Genomic DNA, 26,137 nt, shown 5'->3' on the forward strand with positions numbered 1-26,137 from the left:
CACAAAAAAAACGTGAGCTAGCTGTCGGGGTCTGCTATCTCACGTGTCAACAATGGGACCCAAAGGGGGCACAAATGGGGGCCAAAGAAGGCCTACACCAAGTCTCAGCAAGCCTTGATAGGCTGGAAGCAAGATCTAGGTGAAGGAAGCTCCAAGAGGTGTGAGCTATGGCTCCCCACAACCTGTGAAAACCCTGTTTACCTAGACCTATGGACTGAGATAAATCTCTAAAATAATGAAGCAATACCTCAATGTCAATGCCCTGATGGTGCCTCAATAGGCCGGGAAGAAGCTCGCGAAGCCGGGGAGTGACGGGAGCTCAAGAGAATGAGCTATGGCTGCCAGGAAGGAGACCCAATGCGAGTGGGGAGTCAATGGGAAGCTGAGAATACCACGAGCCAAGCTCAAGAGTCGGGAAGTCGTGCTCTGATACCAGTTGAAAGGTGAGAGGGATCAAAGCTTGCCCTCGAGAGCTATGGCGGGAGAGCAAGAGCAAGAAAGAGAGAGACAAGAAATGGGAACTCCAACAGTCATGATGTGTGACTGGGCCTTCCTTTATTCAAACTATCACTAGAAGAATAAAGAATAAAGTGACGGTGGCAGGCGGCTGCCACATGTAGTATACAGTGGCGATGAGTATCAATGTAGTAATACACGGGTGGCTAGGTGGAGGCGCCTTTACTCCCAATAGGGGCTTATGGCGGCACAGCTTGCCTCTGTTCAAGCATCCATCCATGATGAAGATGCCATTGCCATCTTGCTAAAGTCTATGAAGAAGGTTTTTACAACCCTTGTGACTACCCTAACTAATATCCTGAACCCAACTTTGGCAAGTACCATCCAGTCTTTCTTGGATGAAGAGAAGAGAAACCATACTGAAGGAACGTCAGCAGTCACTTCCCTTGAGCAAGTGTTAGTCCATATCACTTCTACTAAGTGCTCCTTGTGTCCCAAAAAGGGGCATATTATAAGCAATTGCTGGAAGAAATACCTTGACAAAATGAAGTGCAACAAATGCAAAAAAACCTGGCATATCACTAGTAAGTGTCCCAGTGTTCCACCAGTATCTAAGAAATTGGAGGCCAACTTTGCCTCCCAATCCACAGATGACCGACTCTTTTGAGTCTTGTAATATCCTCTACCTATGAATATCCTTGTAGCTTGATTTATAAAGGCATTCCATTTGATTGAGGGGGGGAACTTTAACATGTCTTGTAATGCAATGCCACCCTGGCATTGGGGGGAGGGGTGTTACAATATAGCATGGGAATTCACCCTAAGCAAGGGTATATGAGGGCAGATGGATGTGAATGGCCTTAAGGGGTAGGGGAAACCCTAAGCCTAGCTTGGCAGAGGCTATATAAACAGCCTATGGGTCGCTATCAAGTGTGAGATAGAGTGTACCCAAGTTGTACCTTGAGCAACTGAGTAAGCAAGATTTTGTTCTTGTACTTTGAGCTCTCATCTCCCTCATGTGCACATTCTCCTTGCTGCAACTGTGCTTTTTCACACCATGATGGGTGGCAAACAATATAGTCCAAGTGCTTGAGCACAGACTGCCTGAAAGACCCATCGAAAAAGCCCGACTTAGGCGACTCATCCTTAAAATACAATCCTATAACTGATATAGTAGGCCAACTCTATAGGCTAGGGCAAGTGAGTTTCTACGAAGATGTGTATATGAGAATGAAATGCATGACGTACTTATAGAGGCACATGACAGAATTGTAGGAGGACATTTCAGTAGAGACACGATAGCCCGCAAAGTGCTGCAGTCTCAACTGTGGTGACCTACTCTTTTTCGAGATGCAGCATGATTTGTAAAGCACTACAACAAGTGCCAATGGACTAAGGTACCTATTCACAAGGGAAAAATGGAGTTAAGTCCAATCATTGGAAGACAAACATTCGAGAAGTGGGGGATTGACTTCATTGGGCCTATTATGTTGAGATGGCAAGCTCAACAGCTGCGGACATTGATGATGGACCGCCTAGCTAGATGAGTCTGCATGCCTACACTTAGCGCGTTGGTGGTCATTATGATACTCACATGGCCACTGACTTATCACTTATTATATTTAGTTTGTTACACCTACCTAAAGCTGGCAAAGATATAACGCCAGTTGATTAGTGTAGTCGGTTATACACTGTTGGACTTAGAAGGCCACTTTCCTTTATGTTGTATCTTATCTATACTTTGTGTGTATTGTATAGTGTGTGGAAGAAGAAGAAAAATTAGCAAGAAAACATTTTGGCCTCCATCTCTCTTCTTGTGTTCTTGAGTGAGCTTCCTCTTGTGTATACAGTGTGTGTTTGGCACAACGGCTCAAGCAAAGTTCCGCATTGTGCGATTCTTGACATATTAGTCCCATAGCATAGTACTCATAGGCCAAGTACATCATTATTGCCACCGATTATCTCACGAAATGGGTGGAAGCATGAGCCATAAGGGAAAATGACACTAGGACCAAAGCTAAGTTCCTATGGGAGCAAGGGATCTCACGATTCAGCTATCCCATTGAACTAGTTAGTGATCAAGGCACACACATTATCAATGAAGTGATTCCTACCTCCAATCCACCTTCTTGATCATCCATAAAAAATCCTCACCTTACTACCCTCAGGCAAATGGGCAGGCCGAGTTCACAAACAAGATTCTAGTAAATGTCTTGACCAAAGTAGTCTCTACTTCGTGTAGTGACTGGGATAACAAACTAATGGCAACCTTATGGGTCTACCGAATAGCCTATAAAGCAGCTATAGGACAGAATCCTTTCAAGTTGACCTACAGAACTGAAACAATTCTACCAGTAGAGTTCTTGGTTCCTAGCTTGAGAATAGCTCTTCAAGAGAGATGGGATGAAAAGGAGGCATGGATGGAGCACCTAATCGAGCTAGAATTCTTTTTCGAGACTCGACTTCTAGCCACCCATGCACTAATTTGCGAAAAGGCGTGATGAAAGAGCTGGTTTGACAAGCATGTCAAAAAGCAAGAATTCGAACAAGGAGACTTAGTATTTTTGTTCTTGTTGAGACTTCAAGCTTGTGTATGTGACCGACAGTCTTAGCTGTGTCTAGCTATACATGTGTTGGACATTCAATAAGTTGGGCTAGTCTATGTGACCTAACCAGAGTTACTTTTGGTTAGCTAAACCTAGTGTATAAAGTAGAATGGAATAATGAATGGAAGATAGAGAGCATGACTGAGCTCTTCGTTCCTCTACACTATCTCTCTCTCTCTTTTAACATGGTATCAGAGCTATGAATGGGCTCTCTAGAGCAAGAGGCTGTGAGGAAGACCTAAAGAACTTGAAGGTCAGAGTATGAATGAAGACGAGCAGGCTACCATTGCTCATGTTGAGTAAGCATCAGGTCATTTGTGTTCCTTTTTTCTATCAGAGTGTGTCAAGGTCCTGTCTAGAGCATTTGGAGGCTTCATTGGCCACAGTAGTAGAGAGAGTATTAATCATCATTGGGCTGAAGAATTGTTGAATACACCCCCATGCTGCATCAGCAATTGTGCTTGCTATTCAAACCGCTCCCCATGACTGCAAATTAGTAAAGTAGTCATTGCTCAAATGAACTATAGCTTGCATACTCAATTTGGAAGGTACTTGAAGGTCCTAACATGCAAATGCTTGGTTTGGAGATGACATATGAGCTAGAACAACTGGTTACATGTCTGAAATTGAAGACTATCTGTTGTATACAGACAATATACAACATGTATGTATCTTTGACATGAGCTTGGAGCTCTCTAACATATCCAGAAGCATCATTGGAGCATAAATATATGCAAGGAGGACATATGGATTTGATTTTGTGCCTTGGACCTGGAATTTTTTGCTAAAATACTCAAATCTAGAAAGTTTTTATAGGCTGAAAACTATCATTTACTGTGGACAGCAAGCATTGTTTTTACTGAAGCAATACATGACATTAGAAGGCCTCTGTCATTTTGTTTAACCTGGCATATGTCTACTGAATGTCTAGTGGATTAAGAAGAGAATTGAAGGCTATTGATTGTTGAAGGTTGAAGTTGGAAACAAGGGTATTGACATCTACTTGGCTGGTTACATATAGTAAATGCATTATATGATATTACTTCTTGGAGACGACATTTATGGATGCAATTATGGTTATGTATTAACCCCTACACATAGTAGCAAATGCATGAAGTGATCTGAGGATATTTTTGAGCCAAAGTACACCTTGGTAGTAGCCAGTGTCTTGGCTGTCTGCAACCAGTGAGGAGATTTGTAATACTTGTACTTGACATAAATGCATTGATTTGTGCCCGTATGGTCATATTTGAACTACTACATATACTAGCAAATATCTGGGAATCTTTGGAGCATGTATGACATGTATACATCTCAATTTTAGTTGTGAATCAGCTACTACTGACAATTTACAGATTTCAGACTGCATGTATGTACTGTAACAGTAAGGTTGCATGAGATAGAGTTAAAACACCTACATGGTTTATGTAATGATTGATGTACCTATGGGTTATGCCATATGTTTGTGAATGGTTTTGAGATGTTGATGGGCTGAAATACTCTGGTTTTAGCAGTGAATTTTTTGCAAAAAACTATCATAAATAGTCAAAGACTGTAGTTAGTCAGTTAGACTTGTTGGCTTGCAGGTAGTCAGGCATTGTTTGCAGCATGGCAAATGTAGATAGAACTGAAAATATAATCCAGATAGTGGGAGAAAAGCTTGACAGCAATAATTATGCCATATGGAAGTTCTGCATAGAGAGCTTCTTGATAGCTAAAGGATATTGGGACTTGGTGACATGTGTTGAAGTTGAACTTGAAATTCCAGAGAGGAATCCTACAACTAATCAAGGATGAGCGCACCAAGCTTGGTTGGAAAGAGCTCGCAGGGTGCTACACTGGTTATCTTTGTGTATCTTGGACGCTATGGTGATGTAGATCATGAATTGCAAGTCACGAGTAGAAACATGTAACATCTTGATCAGGTATTATGGTGCAACTACAAGTGCCAGGAAGATACAATTGAAGCAGCAATTCAACAACATGGAGAGAAAAGGTAGATCTATACAGGATTATGTCATAAAGATTAAGACTATTGCGGATTAGCTGACATCCATTGGCACACAGGTTGAGGATGAAGACATGGTTGTAGTGACATTAAATGGCTTGCGATCTGAATATAAGTCATTTGATACTTCCATCTCTGTGTAGGTTGAAATGCCACATTTCAATGAGCTGGTTGCATTGCTTATTCATGAAGAGGTTAAGCTTGGATTGGCTATAGGTTCAAGCAGCTTCAAGAATAAGGATGCTGTATTTTGTTCGAATCAATGCGGTTGTGGCAGCTGTGGTATAGGTTATGGTTCTGGCAAAGGAGGCCAACAAAATGTATCCTATGGTCATAGTGGCCAACATGGTTCAAATGCAAGAGGAGGTCAAAATTTCAGAGGCAAGGGGAGATCTAGCCCTAGAGGTAGAGGCTTCTGGTAACATCAGCACCATCTGACAATCCTAATAAGGATAAGGATTGTCACTACTATGGAAAGTATGGTCATATTTCCAAGGACTGCTGGAAGAAGTAGGGCAATCAAAGAGGCAAACAACATGGACATTATGCATCGTCCAATTAGACAGAAGATGCATATGGGGATAGATTGTTTGCCATGGCATATTTGAAAGACATGGCTGTTGACAAGTCTCATAAGAATACAGTTTGGTACATTGATTTGGGGGCATCAAATCATATAATAGCTCATGGTGACTGGTTTATAGATATGGTGCCTGAGAAGAATGGCTATGTATGCACAGGGGATGACAGTAGCATAGCATACAACATAAAGGCAAAGTACCTTTGGTAATCCATGATGATGTATTGCATGTCCCATCAATTACTAAAAATCTATTGTCTGTGGGTCAGATGACTGAGCACAATTTGCAAGTCTGATTTAATAAGCATGGATGCTTTATTGAGGAGTTTGGTAATGGCTGCAAATTGATTGCTCGTAGTGATAGAAATGGCAGGATTTTTACTCTTGATGCCACTTTGCCACAGCTAAAATCAGCAATGTTTGCCCATGGCTCTGGCACAGTTAGAGACTTGGAAATATGGCATAAGAGAGTGGGACATGTTAATCTTTAGCGGCTACAAATGATGCATAAAAAATAGCTTGTGATAGGTTTACCCAAGTTTCGGTATACAGATATTGGTCATGTCTGTGATGCTTGTCAGTTTGGTAAACAGTCAAGGTTGCCATTTGTCAGGCATGTAAGAAATAGCATGCGACCATTGCAGTTAGTTCACTCTGATGTGTGGGGGCTAGCCCATAATGCATCTATGGGAGGCTCCAGGTATTATGTGAGATTCATTGATGACTTCAGTCGCTATACTTGGGTTTATATATTGAAAACAAAGGATGAGGTGTTTGTTGTTTTTCAGTAGTTTAAAAAGCAGGTTGAAAAGAAATATGATTGTTACATCTCTTGCTTGAGATCTGATAGCAGTGGGGAGTATGTGCCAAATCGGTTTGACAATTTTTTGGTTGAAAATGTCATATGTAGGCAGCTTACATGCAGCTACACTCCACAGCAGAATGGGATAATTGAATGGAAGAACATGGTATTGATGGAAGCTAATCAGACAATGATGAATGAGAAGAGTATGCTGCTCTATTATTGAGCTAAGGCTATTATGACATCCATGTATATCTTGAACAGGACTCCCTCTACAAGTACTCATGAGATGACACCATTTGAGAAGCTATATGGCTACAAGCCTGATGTCAATCACATGAAAGTATTTGGATGTCTTGCTTATGTTCACATACTTGATGAGAAAATGAAAAATTTGGATCCGAAAGCATATAAGTGTGTCTTTATTGGTTATTCACAGGAAAAGAAGGCATATAAATGCTATGATCCCTCTACTCAGGAGACATTAGTTAGCAAAGACGTTGTCGTGATAAGATGGCCTCTTGGTATGCATCACCGATTGCAATGCCATCAAATATTCCTTTTACACATGTGTCTACAGTTGATTTGCAATAGAGTACTGTAGTGATAGGCCCCTAGTGGTATGATAGTATCTCCATGGATAGGGATATTGAGGAGCTCTGGCAGCCCATCATCCACTGACACCACTATGTCGGTGAGGGGGAGATATGATGTGATGGATAGCAAAGGAAAAGGAAAAGTCATTGATGATACATCTGGTGTGATGACACCTGGTAGAATGACTTTAGGTTATGACTCAGGAAAAGAAAAAGTCATTGATGATACATATGGTGTGATGACACCTGGTAGGACAACTTCAGGTTATGACGCAACTGATAGTCTAGACAGTGAGCTTGGTATTCTGACAGTGTATACACCTGGTACTAGGCAGAATAGTTACATTCCACCTCATGAGCGAGGGGAATCAAGCAGTGCACCATAGCTTAGAAAATTGTAGAGAGTCAAGTACCCTGTGGATAGGCTGACTTACAATGGTTTTTATGCGAAACATTTTGCTTATATGATAAAGGTGACAGAGGTCAAAGATCCTGCTACATTTGTTGGATAAAAATTGGTATAAATCTATGCATGAGGAGATAGATGCTTTGGCTAAAAATAGTACTTGGGTTCTTGTGCCACTGCTGCCAGAAGGGAAGAAGACCATTGGCTACAAATGGATCCACAAAATTAAATGCAAGTCGGATGACAGTGTAGAGAGGCATAAAGCTAGGTTGGTTGCTAAAGGATATGCTTAGTAGTATGGGTTAGACTATGAGGAAACATTCAGCCCTATTGCCAAGATGGCAACCATATGAATAGTGATCGCATTGGTTGCTGCTAAAGGCTGGAAATTGCAATAGATGGACGTGAAGAATCCTCAATGGTGATTTAGCAGAGGAGATGTACACCCTGATTTTTAGCATTATGTATGCAAACTGAAAAAAGCATTGTATGGGTTGAAGCAGGCTCTGAGAGCCTGGCATGCAAGGATCGATAATTACTTGTAGAGTTTGGGATTTGCTGTTGGTAGGGCTGACCACAGTTTGTTTACGAAAAAGATAGACAAATGCTTGATAGTGTTGGTCATCTATGTTGATGACTTGATAATCACAGGTGATGATGACTTGGGGATACAACATGTTATGCAGATGTTGAAATTTGAATTTGACATGAAAGACTTAGGTGAACTGAAGTATTTCTTGGGTATTGAGGTGATCAAGGCTAAAAATGGTTTATGGCTAATGTAGAAACACTATGCCATGGTAATGTTGAAGAAATATGGCATGGTTGAATGTAAACCACTAGATACACCTCTTGATCAGAATGTCAAGTTGGACATTAGCACTGGAGCTGAAATTGATGACGTGACTATGTATAGGCAGATGGTTGGTAGTCTGATCTATTTGACTATCACTAGGCTAGCGGACTTGAGTTTGTAGTTGGGCTCATAAGTCAGTTCATGCACAAGCCTAGGAAGCCACATCTAGATGTTGTTAGGAAGATTATGAGATATGTTAAGTCCACTGTAGATTATGGGCTATTCTATGTGAAAGATAAGCCCTTGACACTGGTTGGATACACACAGATGCAGATTGGGTAGGATACTCATATGATCTTAGATCTACGAGTGGTTATGTTTTTGGCTTTGGAAGTGGAATGATCAACAAGAGTAGCAAGAAGCAACCAATGGTTGCATTGTCTAGTATTGAGGTAGAATACAGGGGTGCTACATTGGCAGCATGTGAGATTGCATGGCTGCTCAAGCTTATGGGGGCTGATTTGGATATACAGGTGGATGCTCTAGTGACCTTGTTATGCGACAATCTTAGTAGTGCACTACTGACAACAAATCCAGTGTATCATGCGTGTATCATGCCAGGACTAAACACATTGAGGTACACTACCATTTTATCAAAGAGATGGTTCTTGCAGGGAAAGTAGACCTTATGCATGTGGAGACAGATGAGCAAGTAGCAAATATCTTTACCAAGTCTTTGGGTAAAGATAAGTTCAGCCAATTTCGACAACTACTTGGTATACAGGTTTTGTCTTGAGCATGAGGGGGAGTGTTGAGACTTCAAGCTCGTGTTAGTTGTGTCCAGCTGTACATGTGTTGGACATTCAATAAGTCAGGTTAGTCTGTGTGACCTAACCAGAGTTAGTCTTGGTTAGCTAAGCCTAGTGTATAACTTACTCTTTACTAAGTGGAGAGTAGAATGGAATAATGAATGGAAGATAGAGAGCATGACTGAGCTCTCCATTCCTCTACACTATCTCTCTCTCTCTTTTAATAGTACTCAGTCAAATGTCATAAACAAAAATGAAGTTTAGAGGGCTAGGACCTTTCAGAGTTTGCACTATCAGCCGAATCAGTAATGTAGAACTCAAAACCCTAGAGGGTGAGGGCATAGGATTTTTAAACGGAAATCGCATACAGAAGTACTACTTGCCCACGCACCCACTACATGAGCCCCCAATGCTAGAGTCCCCTGCCAATGTACGAGTGGCCACTATCAAGGAAATTGAAGATGAAGATGAGGAAGTCGTAGCTCTGGCATTCCTGGGCCTGACTTTCACTATCCAACAAACACACACATTTGATGCATTGATCTATGAGGGAGCTGACTTTAATATCTTGACTCATGATCATTGGATTCAAATTGGTAGACCAAAATTGCAGCCCACTAATGCTAAACTCAGCCCATTTGGGAGTCAATCATATACACTTCTGGGAAGGTGCAAGGTTGTAGTCTTTATCGAGTCTAAAAGCATACCAATGATCTTTTATGTGTTGCCGAATGTGAAGGATGCAAGTACAAAATCATTGTTAGGATGTACGTTTAAAAAGCAGACACTTTGTAATATCGACTACCAGTCACAATGCATTCATCTAGCCATGGGCAACATACATATAGTCACGGCTTTCAGCAAGGGCAGTGCAACTCCATCAAAGACTGCAAAGCCACCGGTGGAGCAACCCACCACTGAGCCTAAGGAGGAGAGTCGTAACTCATGACAACTCGCCAAACCTCAAAGCTAGAAAACTGCTAAAATCAAAGCTAAGGCCTATGCACCATAGCTCAAATGGATGCCTAAACATCAAGGGCCGCCACCTAAAAGCACACAATCATGACCTCGCAAGGCTAGGAACTCATATTCAAAATCTACGAGGCACAAAAGAACCTATTGGTATCGATGAAGGGTCAATCCACGATGGGTCCCCAAGACTTTTTGCAAGCGCAAGGCTACTATGAGGGTAATACCTAGATTTGGGTACCTAAAGCCAAGATGGCCAAGGGCACTCGTCAAATTCCACCCTCAAAATGGACCATACAAGCCATGTGATAGAAAAATGTGACAGAAAAAGCACCAATGCCACAAATGACTCAGTTTGCAAAACCCATAGAGCCTCAAACGCATAAGCCAACATAAACTAAACAAGTCTATCGACCAAAGCTGCAACCTGCTATTCACACACTGCCTCAACCTAGTCTTGCTAGTGTCCCTAAAACCTCACTAGCATCTAGTAGCATGACATCCATATCACAAGCCAAGCCGAGTGTACCAATGACTCAACCGTGCCATCAAGAACAACCAAAGACACAACCATCAGCTCTGCTAAATTATCTAGTTCCATCAAACCCCAACCACCTATAGGCCTTAGACCTTCTTACGAGTGGAGATCAATTCTAACCTTGGCCACAGACTTCGCTAAAAATACGAGGGATGACTTGGTTGACTTTCTTTGATGGTTGGATACCACATTTACCACACTTGCTAAAAGCTATGATTGACTAGACCTAGGTCTTTTGGATGAGCCTTTAGCAACGGAGGTACGTACGCTGCCTTGCTCATGGGAAGAATCCAAATTCCTATTCATTAAAACTCCCCAAGTAGTTAAGGAACTAATTGCCACTAAGATTTCCCAAGACCAAGCACACAAACAATGCCTCATTACATCTTACGATAAGAATGTGGTCCTTACTCCCAACAAGGAAATTGAGGAGTTGAAGCAGCTTGCTGATAACGACTCTTCTTTCTTGAGGAAATGGTATATTCACTGACTTCAATGGTATATCATAACCAATGCTAAGCAACGATGTGCAATCAAAACTTGAGAGTATGACTCCACTTACGTAGCTCCAACCTTCTATAGGGTGTTGACAACCATTTGTAACTAATCCCTAGAAGAGTATATCATGACCCATCTATATTTAGATTGAATTTTAACTGAGTAGGAGCTACACATTTCCAGTAGAATAGACTCCGGTGACTTCCTAATGGATGTTCTCACCTACATCACTCAAGTAGGCATCCATCCTTTTGACATGGACCACTATGCTAATTTGGAGTACAATATGAACTTCTATGCTTGGCTCATGCGAAAGTAAAACACTGAGAGTACACACTAAATGCCCTTAACCTCTCAATCCTTAATCCTAGGAAGGATTCTTCTCAGTTCCAAAGGGGAGGGGGTAAGCTGAATCAAACATGTAAGGCGAATGAAACATGCAAGGAAAAAAGCCTCAATCAATGTCCAAAAGCAGAAAAGAATGGATGAAAATCAACTTGTGATTGAGGAAAAGTGTCATAATTTTTTTGGAATGAATGGACTGATCCTTGGCAAGGAATAAACTACTCATGAGTACCAATCAATGCTTGGGGTAGAGAAGGCCTCCATAGACAAGGGCTTTGTTATTCTCACAAGTAGTAAATTAGTGGAGCTCTAGTTTCAATGTCATTCATAGTCCTACAATGGAAACCCAAATCTATGTAGATTGCAGTATTAGAGGACTCCATTATAAATAAGTAAATATGATTGCAAAACTATTGGGTAAGTGGCATGTTTTCCCAGAAGATCCTTATCATACTTTTTGAAAAGTTTCAGATTTGTGTACTCACAAATTAGAAAAGTGTCACCTATTACATAAACCTTGATATGCTTAAAAAAATCGGCAATGGTACTTACATAAATTACATAATTATTGCATGATAATTTATGCTTGCTTTGTATAAATTATACCTCTTTATAGCGAGTGCTTGTTAAATATGAGGTATTATACTCAGTAAGAGAAATATGAACACTTCATTTCCAATAGTTATAGTTCTAAATAATTTTTGCAAAATTCATATCACCTTATGTTAGTATTTTAATGGAAAATACATGAATTTTACATACTAATCAACCTTTGAGATATTACCTAATTTTGAGCTCTTGTATATGACAAGCTATTGAAAATAACATTTTTAAGAAATATATTGTGTCAAGAAGAATCTCGCATAAATTACAAAAAGGTAATGAAGCTGATTGAGAGGAGAGGAAAGACTATAGAGAAAAGAAAAAGGGGAGTGTAGAGGAGAGAGAAAGAATTGACAAGAAGAGAGACAAACTATAAGTGGAGAGAGAAAGACATGAAAGAGGGAGACGGATGGCTCTAACACCTATGAAAGGATAGGCATAAGCTTTGGAAGGTGAAAGGACAAAGCTGTTTCTTACATAGATTCTTGTGAAGGTGATGTTGTAGCACTTATCAAAAGAGATATAGCACTAGTATCATATAGGAACCACCTACTTCCTTTTGTGATTTCAATGAGAGTGCTCTTAATCCACTAGCTAGTTCAACTCTAACAAATATATCATTATCAAGGCACATGAGTTTCAGTAGTAGTGAATCGAGTACCCAATCTGAAATTAGTGTAATTTTTCTCCACATTTGCTTGTGAGACCTTCACTCAATTAATATCCTTGCCCTCTCTAAACATTTAAGTCTTCATGTTATGAGGTCTAGACAACTCGGTGTTAGAAAACTATCTACTCCCTTGAGATGCTACCATCTATCCCCTAGAAAAGAAACTAAAATATTTGACAAAGCTCCATGACTTACACTTTTGAAAAAATTGTCAGATTTACCTATCTCTCTAGAAGGTACACATTGTGCTCGATCATATATAGATTTCATACTAGCCACTATGTTAGAAAGTATTCTCCCTATCCTACACTTGTTTTGAGTAAGATGGGTTAGGAAAGTTACTATGCAATGATTCTTAATATTTGTGGCTTTTCGACCCATACAATTGGGCATTTTGATAGCTTTCTGAATCTGTGAAACACTAGTTAGAGAACTTGTGACAATCGTTCCTTATGGTACACTATAGTGAGCTACTCGAGTTAGATCACTAAACCATTGCTGCTACAACAATAGCTATTGTGGCTCCTCCAAATAATTGAAGACCTTCTTTGAACTTCCAAAAACCTCTGAATAAAATTGTTGTTCTACATACCTTGAGAAATAGATCTGGTTATCATCACTAGATTCACTTACTTTTTTCGATTCCGAAATGAGTGACCTTACAAAGTTTCAGCAAATTGATCTTCTTTTTCATCAGAGAAGGGATTTGTCCTCAAATGGCCCAATCCCTGAAGAATATGTGATTCTTTTTCATGATTTAGATTTCAAGAGACACTCCCATTCTTTTTCTTGCTCAACTTCGATTCATCATTTGCAAGAGCAAAGGCTTGCATGTTGCACTATGTAGTTGCAGACTTCCCTTCTCAAGCTATACAATGGATTTTCTATACAACTGCAAACTTCCGTTCTCAGGCTATAGATTTGAAAACTTTTCTTCTCACGCCATTGAAGTTAGTTATGGTGTAGAGTATATTTTTCAAGAAACTCGCCGGTCTTCTTGTGTTGCAAGTGGTTATTGTTGCTACTAATGAACTCGTTGAATCTAGATTAGACAAGCTCATACAATTATTCTTATGACTAGTATTTTTCCTTTTGTTTTGGTGTTCCAATTACTCCTCCTTTTTAGCTTTGGTGTTTTTGTATTCTGCTAGGTCTATAACATGTCCATACCATTCTAATTAATCAACCTCCATAGTATTAGCTTTGGTGCATGTGGGAATTTGAGGCTTCTTATTATGAGTATGTGTAACCTTTCCCTTGTTTTCAATAGATCCTTGATCCACTACACATGGTTTCTCCTCAACTACGCAAGGTATAGAACAAATTCTTTAAACCCAAAATATGAGAGTCGTGGTCTAGATAGTAACCTGATTTTATTGGAGTGGAGGTGGCCTAGCATGCAAGTACTCAAATCCATGAGCTTATGTTGCCAATGTATAGGCAAGAGATATAAGCTTCAATCTACCTCAGAAAGCTATGGTAAATATGCCTACTTATGGATATAATTGTGCTATGTGATACACCTCATATAGATATATTGTATAAGTATGTTTGTCATGATTTTTTAAAAAATAACATAGAAATTTAGGTAGCTTCTTATACTTTTGTCAAAAACAATACAAGAGCTTCATGAGGTGCAATAGTAGCTTTTATACCCAACAACATAAATAGCCATTAGAGCATCACAAGAATCAACCATTGCATCAAGAGCTCCCTAGAACCTCATATTCAACTCTTCTACATGGACCTTATACACTTGGAATTCATGTAGCCATTTCCATTGCAACTCATGCAGCCTTCGCACTTGATTCAACATCACTCACAGAATATTTCCAAGTGTCATTAGCTTTGGACAAGTCCTTCATTTTATTAAGGATCTCAACTACATTTTCAAGGGTTGCGTCTTCTTTAATCTAATTATTTATGATAGATAGAGTCACAATACCTAAATGAACATCCACTAGAGTGTTGGTGTGACTTTCTTGGAGATGAAAGCATATTTGAGGCAGTAAGCTTTAGGTCAACTTCAGCCAAAGGATATTGGGGATTTTGGAAATTTTAGCCATGTTGAAAATATCCACGTATATATTTGATAGAGTCCACGTTGTGGTCACAAATCCCCAGCATTGCTGAATCCCTCCTAATTGAACTTCCGAGCCCTTCTCCATATCTTTGAGTAACAAGCTGCCTTGCAGATGGTAGAAGCCCTCCAAGCACCTTTTGGTGTCTATAGCTAGGGTTGTAAAGACAGCAGGAATCAATAAAAATAGTTAATAAGTCTTGCTTGATACATAAGTTTGTAGTTGGTAAAAATTAGCATTTTCATGTGGTTACATGTTTAATTAAGAAAAAACAAGAAAAAGGCATCCATATAAATATTCTAGATATATGGCTATAGGATACTTATCCATGATCTTGGTAGATTTTCTAGATTCAAAACTAGTCTCTGAAGTCGGATGAATATTAGTGATTGAGTTCTAATAATTAAATGTCCATTTTGGTTGAATAAAAAAACACATGTTGAACAAAACCTTAGATTCATCATTTGCAAGAGCAAAGGCTTGCATGTTGCACTATGTAGTTGCAGACTTCCCTTCTCAAGCTATACAATGGATTTTCTATACAACTGCAAACTTCCGTTCTCAGGCTATAGATTTGAAAACTTTTCTTCTCACGCCATTGAAGTTAGTTATGGTGTAGATTATATTTTTCAAGAAACTCGGTGGTCTTTTTGTGTTGCAAGTGGTTATTGTTGCTACTAATGAACTTGTTGAATCTAGATTAGACAAGCTCATAAATTATTCTTATGACTAGTATTTTTCCTTTTGTTTTGGTGTTCCAATTACTCCTCTTTTTTAGCTTTGGTGTTTTTGTATTCTGCTAGGTCTATAAAATGTCCATACCATTCTAATTAATCAACCTCCATAGTATTAGCTTTGGTGCATGTGGGAATTTGAGGCTTCTTATTATGAGTATGTGTAACCTTTCCCTTGTTTTCAATAGATCCTTGATCCACTACACATGGTTTCTCCTCAACTACTCAAGGTATAGAACAAATTCTTTAAACCCAAAATATGAGAGTCGTGGTCTAGATAGTAACCTGATTTTATTGGAGTGGAGGTGGCCTAGCATGCAAGTACTCAAATCCATGAGCTTATGTTGCCAATGTATAGGCAAGAGATATAAGCTTCAATCTACCTCAAAAAGCTATGGTAAATATGCCTACTTATGGATATAATTGTGCTATGTGATACACCTCATATAGATATATTGTATAAGTATGTTTGTCATGATTTTTTTAAAAATAACATAGAAATTTAGGTAGCTTCTTATACTTTGGTCAAAAACAATACAAGAGCTTCATGAGGTGTGATAGTAGCTTTTATACCCAACAACATAAATAGCCATTAGAGCATCACAAGAATCAACCATTGCTTCAAGAGCTCCCTAGAACCTCATATTCAACTCTTCTACATGGACCTTATACACTTGGAATTCATGTAGCCATTTCCATTGCAACTCATATAGCCTTCGCACTTGATTCAACATCACTCACAGAATATTTCCAAGTGTCATTAGCTTTGGACAAGTCCTTCATTTTATTAAGGATCTCAACTACATTTTCAAGGGTTGCGTCTTCTTTAATCTAATTATTTATGATAGGTAGAGTCACAATACCTAAATGAACATCCACTAGAGTGTTGGTGCGACTTTCTTGGAGATGAAAGCATATTTGAGGCAGTAAGCTTTAGGTCAGCTTCAGCCAAAGGATATTGGGGATTTTGGAAATTTTAGCCATGTTGAAAATATCCACGTATATATTTGATAGAGTCCACGTTGTGGTCACAAATCCCCAGCATTGCTGAATCCCTCCTAATTGAACTTCCGAGCCTCTTCTCCATATCTTTGAGTAACAAGCTGCCCTGCAGATGGTAGAAGCGCTCCAAGCACCTTTTAGTGTCTATAGCTAGGGTTGTAAAGACAGCAGGAATCAATAAAAATAGTTAATAAGTCTTGCTTTATACATAAGTTTGTAGTTGGTAAAAATTAGCATTTTCATGTGGTTACATGTTTAATTAAGAAAAAACAAGAAAATGTCATCCATATAAATATTCTAGATTTATGGCTATAGGATACTTACTCATGATCTTGATAGATTTTCTAGATTCAAAACTAGTCTCCGAAATCGGATGAATATTAGTGATTGAGTTCTAATAACTAAACGTCAATTTTGGTTGAATAAAAAAACACATGTTGAATAAAAACTTAGATTCATCATTTGCAAGAGCAAAGGCTTGAATGTTGCACTATGTAGTTGCAGACTTCCCTTCTCAAGCTATACAATGGATTTTCTATACAACTGCAAACTTCCGTTCTCAGGCTATAGATTTGAAAACTTTTCTTCTCACGCCATTGAAGTTAGTTATGGTGTAAAGTACATTTTTCAAGAAACTCGGCGATCTTTTTGTGTTGCAAGTGGTTATTGTTGCTACTAATGAACTCGTTGAATCTAGATTAGACAAGCTCATACAATTATTCTTATGACTAGTATTTTTCCTTTTGTTTTGGTGTTCCAATTACTCCTCTTTTTTAGCTTTGGTGTTTTTGTATTCTGCTAGGTCTATAAAATGTCCATACCATTCTAATTAATCAACCTCCATAGTATTAGCTTTGGTGCATGTGGGAATTTGAGGCTTCTTATTATGAGTATGTGTAACCTTTCCCTTGTTTTCAATAGATCCTTGATCCACTACACATGGTTTCTCCTCAACTACTCAAGGTATAGAACAAATTCTTTAAACCCAAAATATGAGAGTCGTGGTCTAGATAGTAACCTGATTTTATTGGAGTGGAGGTGGCCTAGCATGCAAGTACTCAAATCCATGAGCTTATGTTGCCAATGTATAGGCAAGAGATATAAGCTTCAATCTACCTCAGAAAGCTATGGTAAATATGCCTACGTATGGAAATAATTGTGGTACGTGATACACCTCATATAGATATATTGTATAAGTATGTTTGTCATGATTTTTTTAAAAATAACATAGAAATTTAGGTAGCTTCTTTTACTTTGGTCAAAAACAATACAAGAGCTTCATGAGGTGCGATAGTAGCTTTTATACCCAACAACATAAATAGCCATTAGAGCATCACAAGAATCAACCATTGCATCAAGAGCTCCCTAGAACCTCATATTCAACTCTTCTACATGGACCTTATACACTTGGAATTCATGTAGCCATTTCCATTGCAACTCATGCAGCCTTCGCACTTGATTCAACATCACTCACAGAATATTTCCAAGTGTCATTAGCTTTGGACAAGTCCTTCATTTTATTAAGGATCTCAACTACATTTTCAAGGGTTGCGTCTTCTTTAATCTAATTATTTATGATAGGTAGAGTCACCATACCTAAATGAACATCCACTAGAGTGTTGGTGCGACTTTCTTGGAGATGAAAGCATATTTGAGGCAGTAAGCTTTAGGTCAGCTTCAGCCAAAGGATATTGGGGATTTTGGAAATTTTAGCCATGTTGAAAATATCCACGTATATATTTGATAGAGTCCACGTTGTGGTCACAAATCCCCAGCGTTACTGAATCCCTCCTAATTGAACTTCCGAGCCTCTTCTCCATATCTTTGACTAACAAGCTGCCCTGCAGATGGTAGAAGCGCTCCAAGCACCTTTTAGTGTCTATAGCTAGGGTTGTAAAGACAGCAGGAATCAATAAAAATAGTTAATAAGTCTTTCTTAATACATGAGTTTGTAGTTGGTAAAAATTAGCATTTTCATGTGGTTACATGTTTAATTAAGAAAAAACAAGAAAAAGGCATCCATATAAATATTCTAGATATATGGCTATAGGATACTTATCCATGATCTTGGTAGATTTTCTAGGTTCAAAACTAGTCTCTGAAGTCGGATGAATATTAATGATTGAGTTCTAATAATTAAATGTCCATTTTGGTTGAATCAAAAAACACATGTTGAATAAAAACTTAGACTCATCATTTGCAAGAGGAAAGGCTTGCATGTTGCACTATGTAGTTGCAGACTTCCCTTCTCAAGCTATACAATGGATTTTCTATACAACTGCAAACTTCCGTTCTCAGGCTATAGATTTGAAAACTTTTCTTCTCACGCCATTGAAGTTAGTTATGGTGTAGAGTATATTTTTCAAGAAACTCGGCGGTCTTTTTGTGTTGCAAGTGGTTATTGTTGCTACTAATGAACTTGTTGAATCTAGATTAGACAAGCTCATAAATTATTCTTATGACTAGTATTTTTCCTTTTGTTTTGGTGTTCCAATTACTCCTCTTTTTTAGCTTTGGTGTTTTTGTATTCTGCTAGGTCTATAAAATGTCCATGCCATTCTAATTAATCAACCTCCATAGTATTAGCTTTGGTGCATGTGGGAATTTGAGGCTTCTTATTATGAGTATGTGTAACCTTTCCCTTGTTTTCAATAGATCCTTGATCCACTACACATGGTTTCTCCTCAACTACTCAAGGTATAGAACAAATTCTTTAAACCCAAAATATGAGAGTCGTGGTCTAGATAGTAACCTGATTTTATTGGAGTGGAGGTGGCCTAGCATGCAAGTACTCAAATCCATGAGCTTATGTTGCCAATGTATAGGCAAGAGATATAAGCTTCAATCTACCTCAAAAAGCTATGGTAAATATGCCTACTTATGGATATAATTGTGCTATGTGATACACCTCATATAGATATATTGTATAAGTATGTTTGTCATGATTTTTTTAAAAATAACATAGAAATTTAGGTAGCTTCTTATACTTTGGTCAAAAACAATACAAGAGCTTCATGAGGTGTGATAGTAGCTTTTATACCCAACAACATAAATAGCCATTAGAGCATCACAAGAATCAACCATTGCATCAAGAGCTCCCTAGAACCTCATATTCAACTCTTCTACATGGACCTTATACACTTGGAATTCATGTAGCCATTTCCATTGCAACTCATATAGCCTTCGCACTTGATTCAACATCACTCACAGAATATTTCCAAGTGTCATTAGCTTTGGACAAGTCCTTCATTTTATTAAGGATCTCAACTACATTTTCAAGGGTTGCGTCTTCTTTAATCTAATTATTTATGATAGGTAGAGTCACAATACCTAAATGAACATCCACTAGAGTGTTGGTGCGACTTTCTTGGAGATGAAAGCATATTTGAGGCAGTAAGCTTTAGGTCAGCTTCAGCCAAAGGATATTGGGGATTTTGGAAATTTTAGCCATGTTGAAAATATCCACGTATATATTTGATAGAGTCCACGTTGTGGTCACAAATCCCCAGCATTGCTGAATCCCTCCTAATTGAACTTCCGAGCCTCTTCTCCATATCTTTGAGTAACAAGCTGCCCTGCAGATGGTAGAAGCGCTCCAAGCACCTTTTAGTGTCTATAGCTAGGGTTGTAAAGACAGCAGGAATCAATAAAAATAGTTAATAAGTCTTGCTTGATACATAAGTTTGTAGTTGGTAAAAATTAGCATTTTCATGTGGTTACATGTTTAATTAAGAAAAAACAAGAAAATGTCATCCATATAAATATTCTAGATTTATGGCTATAGGATACTTACTCATGATCTTGATAGATTTTCTAGATTCAAAACTAGTCTCCGAAATCGGATGAATATTAGTGATTGAGTTCTAATAATTAAACGTCAATTTTGGTTGAATAAAAACACATGTAAGGAGTTATCTTAAGTGCTATAAGATGTCTAGACCTAAAAATATAAAAAATAAATTTGTTTTATGAAAATTTTATTTTTTGATAATTTTGAGATGATATTTGTAATTCTACCCATGCTAACTTGTAGAGCAAGTCTATCCTAGTGAATCTGAGTACTGAGACAACTATATTCTAAGTTTGGAGGAGAAAGTTAGAGTAAAAAGAGTTGCAACAAGTTCAGGATGGGATTGTTGTACTCAGGATTTTGATAGAGGGTTTCTTACATAAGGCTTCTACTTGCCTACTATTGTCAGATGCTTTAGGCTATTACAACAATGTTTGTAATCTAAGATGGTATACACAATATATATTTGTGGAGTAATATATAGAGTAGTTTTGGTTCTCTTGATTCTTCATTCCATCTTATCTATTCTTCTAAACCCCTATCATTTATGGCTTGACATATACCCCCTTGTTGACATTTGGTAAATCTAACATGAAAAGCCACATCTAAGCTATGACAAGATGGAAGATTTAGTAGTACCTTCACAATCTACATGACCTATAGAACCGGGAGATATTTGTGATGACATAAAATGGATGTTACAAGCTTTGGGAAGACAACTAATTTGATAGTGTTTTCTTAACAATACCTTGTCAAAATGACACAACTATAAAATGACACAACTACAAATAATACAGTTATTGTCCCTCATTTTACCTTTTTGTTCATAACTTTTATGTCTTCTCTCTCTTCCTCATATCTTTCTAGTCTTTCTTTCTCCTCATAATTCATTCTTTCTCCTCTTTTCTCTCTCTTCTACACTCTCTTCTCTCATCACTCAACTCTCTTCTTAACAAGTGGTATTAGAGCATTGGTCTTTGATTCCTTTGGTTATAATCTTATCCTTGATTTCTTTCTTAGAAGACTAGGCCAATGAGTCCACGTATAAGAAATGTTCTATATAACATGTGTTGAAAGGATGTTAAGAAATACCCTTTCTTTACATATGGTAAGACTTGGAAACCAATTTGGACGCATCATGGACAAAATGGTAGGTCATGGTTAAGAAATATACCATTCTAGAGGTAAACTAGTTAAACAAAGGGAGATTAGAGTTAGTGAGGATTAGAAGTCCACTCACTTTTTCAAATACACTTTCTCTTTCAACTTTCTTTTAAGTTTTTGTGGAAGCTCTCATGGTGGTTGTAAGAAAACCTTCCTCTTGCTCTTGATTGACCATATCTTTCTCTCTAACCATGGGGCAAATCTTCCATGAATCTTGAGGAACATATGGAGTATAGGTTTGATGACATTGCCTAAAAATCAACATAAATTTTACATTGAATTCCCTACTCTTTCCATCTCTCATTGCTACCCCTGATCTCTGTTGTGTTGATGAACTGCTAATTGAGCACTCATTTCAAAGATATTATAGAAAGTCTCGGTAAGATTCAACATTTTATCTTCATCCATTTCTTTAAAACTATAAACATGCAAGAGGGCAGTTAGAGGGTAGCCATAGCTTCAACCTTGAAGCTCAAGATTTCTTCAAGTTTTGGTACTTCATGACCTTCAAGGCTATTCTACTACTGTCATCAAGCAACATAGACATCAACATTAAAGACATTGAATGATATTTCAATCTATCAAGAAAAATGGAGTTCTATTTTAGAGTTCTTGATCAAAGAGCTTTAATTTCTTGCATTCAAGCATTCAAGAAGGCTCAAGCAGCAAAGGCTTTATAGTCCTCAAGAAAAGGATAGGTCGATTCATATGGATGATGGTGCATGGAGCTTATGGATTACATTTGGGTTTTCTTCTTCCACAAATTGCTAAAGCTTGATTCTATTTGAATCATTTGTCTTCTTCAAGCTTAGAAAAGGTATTTCATTCACTTTTAATATTTGTAATCTCTCTTAATCCACTTGCTCAAGCTTATTCACTTTGTCAATGAGAGATATTGGTTACTTGAGCCTTTGAATGAACCGTAGATGAGAGATTAAATACTTCTTTAAGCAAATCAAAGCTTCTAAATTGAATCTTAGCATCGATTCCATTCCAATTCAATCATCATTCCAATTTTCATGATTTTATATATAACTCTGATTTGAGCTTTTAGTTCTCTTGTATCCAAGAAGTAAATTGTAAAGGGTAACTACTGCAATTAGTGAGTCACTAATTTGTAGTGGTAAGACCCTCTTCCACTCCCCAATCATCAATTCCCTTTTTATTGATCAATCAATGCCTATCACTGAAGGCTAAAAGAATCATTTGAGTAATGCATATCACCCCTATTTTCATAGAGAGTAGAATGCTCATGCCATGGATATTTCCACTGAGGAAAAAGGTGGATACTGGGGGAGATAGTAGGACAAAAGAGAGAGAGAATGACCCTCACTGTCAAACATCCTAAAGGGGTGCGACCAACTCACCCAAAGTAAACTTTTCCCTCCTCTCAATTATTCAGAGTTCGTATAGGGAGAGACCCAGAGACCTAGACGTAAAGTGCTGAGCAGTTAAAACCTGATTGGCCAAGAACAAATGAGGCAACATATTAGAAAAAACTTGAACCCTGTCAAGGCGGCCAGAAAATTGACCAACAAGCCTATCAGGCCCGAAACAAAGCGAGAGTGCATAAGAGGCTTCGAGATTGTGTCCTAGCGTTTTATCCCTCGAAAAGGTATCGCAAGTGAAGAAATTGAAGACTTGAAATATTTAGCTAAAGAGTATTCAAATAGGTCCTTCATTGATTAGTTTAGAGGGATTACACATCAATTACAGGTGATTATATGTTTATTCAGCCTCTATTAAAAAGGTACAAGTTATTATAGGAGTAACATGACTTTTTACTTGTGCATTTATTTGGAAATATATTTAGCCATTTGTAGGTTATTCCAAGCCTCTTACATATTAAATATAGGGTATTATAGAGAAATAGGACATCAAGACCCATTTTTGGGGCATTATTCACTTGGATACAGGTGCAACAAAGTATTTTAGAGCTTATATAGGGCTTATGCAAGGTGTTCTAGGTGATAGTTAATATCTACAAGTACAATCCATGGTAGTATAGGGTTTGGAGACCTTAGTTTGGACCTATAGCTAGTAGAAAGACCAAAATAGTGAATTTACAAAGGGTGATGAAGTATTCTGTATAGTAAGAAAATAATATTCACATAATATTTTTATTCAATTTTGAAGTAAAATGTTATGGCTCATCCTAAAGATCTATTTTTAAGCTTCATTTTGAATAAAAAATTTCTTAATTATAATATCATGCTGAAAGGTTATAGCCATTTCTGTGATAAGGGGTATATTTGGACTGCACTGTGGCAATGAGCAAAAATGGTTGGAAACAAGGTAAAGAACAAAGCTAATAAATGAAGCCTAGAAAAACATCAAAGAACTAGATGAAGAAATACCTAAGACACATCATGATGAAGAATAATCACAAGAATATGGCACATATAGCACTCTCAATGTCACACTTTATAACCATGAAACTAGACATTCCATCAGAGATGTGTAGTTCATTTCTAAATTCGATCAAGTGGTGAAGAAAGTGGTTTAGTCAAAAATCCAAACCAATGAAGATATGGAGAAGAGGGCCTACTCTACTAAGGACTCCTTAGAGGAATTTAACTCTTTTACTACAGAATCTTTAGACAAGCTTAGAGCTCAACTTTTCCATGCTTGTGGTAGCACAAGTGATAGCCAAAGAGAGTAGAGATAAGCAATCATTTTAGCCTTTGAATCTTGACCCATAGCTTGGTATCATTGGAAAGAAGGGTATACAACATATCATTTATGAGATTGGAGAGACTTCTTTCATGATTGATGACTCAATTTTTAGCATTCACACATTCAACCCTCCTCCAAGAGCTAGAAGTCAACCATCTATTTCTCCAGGCAAGTTTCAAACCAAAGATCATAGGAGTGCTTCTAATATTTCATCTCCCATTGATAGTCATCTGGACATGAATTCCTAAGCATCAAATGGGCAACAAGGCTTTATAGAGAGGGAACGTTATGATAAAATAGTGTTAACAATGTATTGTGGAAATTTATCATCACCACCTGATTTGGAGTGCACCTGAAAGTTAGATTCTTACTTTTACATTCTCTCTAGATCTAATGACCAAAATATTCACTTTGTTATGCTTCACTTTGAAGTCTTTGCTCACACATTATGGAGGTTCATAAAAGAGAAACCAATAGGTTGACAATTGGAAAGATTTCAAGGCAAAGATGGCTCAAGTATTTGTCTCTCCCATTGAGAAATAAAGATTGGCTAGTAGATGGTATCAGTCACACATTGATGGACTTGGGCATGGTGGACATTGATATGCCCTCATCAGCCTCCTTGTGGTCTTCCACATGGAAAGAGCATGAAAAACTCTTCCACAAAAGCATCACAATTCTGAAAAATTTAGCACAAGAGATCCCATAGGACCAATTAATGAAATGTCAGCTACTCTTCTCCTAACACACTCCTCATAGACTCGAGTGCTATTTCCAACTTGCAACAATAGTTAAGAAACTCCACTAGTCACATCCTAAACAAATGGTTTACTCCTCGCTAAGAAGTGGCCATGGTTGGCAATTAGGTGGTTACAACTATACTAGAACACTTAAAGGTCTTCAACTTCCTCAAACATGATCCCACTCACTATGAGCCCACATCATTTTGCACCATCATCCAAGCTTATGCCTTCATGCCACCGCAGGAGTTACTTCATCATCCTCTCATCGATAAATTGTTGACAGAGGAAGAAATCCATGCTACTAGTCGCTTCAATGGTACAACTCTCCTAGAAGACTTAACTATCTTCAATTATTATGGATGCACACACTTGACTCGTCTCCCAAGCTAGGAAGCTTGGTTTTTGCAAGAGGGTGGGAGACAATACCGATAACTAGACTAGACCAACCAACCAATCTACGGACCCATGAGATCCTTGCAATGGAATCAACTAAATCCAACAAGTAACAAGTTTAGTCATCAAAATGCTAACATGACAGGTAAACCATGAATTCCGATTATAAATAGATGTAGGAATTGAATCGTTGGTAAAATTGCTGCACAATAAATAAATTTATTTAACTAAGAAGGAATTTCTTATAATCAGTTTCTTAGCTTGTAGGAGTCACAACAATGAGTGATAGGAAAGATATCACTATTAGCCAAAGATTCCCTCAATGAAGACGAAAATATATTCTCTCCTTTGCAAAGGGCCAAGTTCGATATCCAACTAAACATGTTTGAAGTGGGGCAATCCATTTCAGAGGTACAAGTAATCTTGACCACTTCATCAACCATCATCAAGCACTCAGAGAGATATTGGCAAGAGAGTCCTCCAGAGACTAAAGCCCCCTCTGATTTTATTTTGATTGAGTACAGACCAACTCGGTGGAGCTAACTCCCTGATGAATGACTCAATCAAGAGGAAAGCACTAGAATGAGTCCAAAGGTATGTGAGAAGAGAGAAGGGAAAAAGAAAAGCCGAGAATGAGCTAGTAGCAGAAGCCTCCTTTGACGCCATAGCAGCACTCTTTACAGAAGTCCCTATGGTGACTCAAGTGCCCTTCCTAGTCAGATCCATCTTGGAAATATTGATGACAAGCCAACAAATGTAGTCTCATTTCCCATCTTTAAGGGAGAGTACAATGAATATCCTAATCTTCATGTAGCGGAGTTCATGGTATCGTGTGTAGCTGACAATGCTAGAGCCCCTCAACATTGGTTGGC

The sequence above is a fragment of the Lygodium microphyllum genome, chromosome 12, assembly GCF_053477565.2.
Source record: "Lygodium microphyllum isolate KBCC chromosome 12, Lygodium_microphyllum_v1.1.10, whole genome shotgun sequence".
NCBI classification, from domain to species: Eukaryota; Viridiplantae; Streptophyta; class Polypodiopsida; order Schizaeales; family Lygodiaceae; genus Lygodium; species Lygodium microphyllum.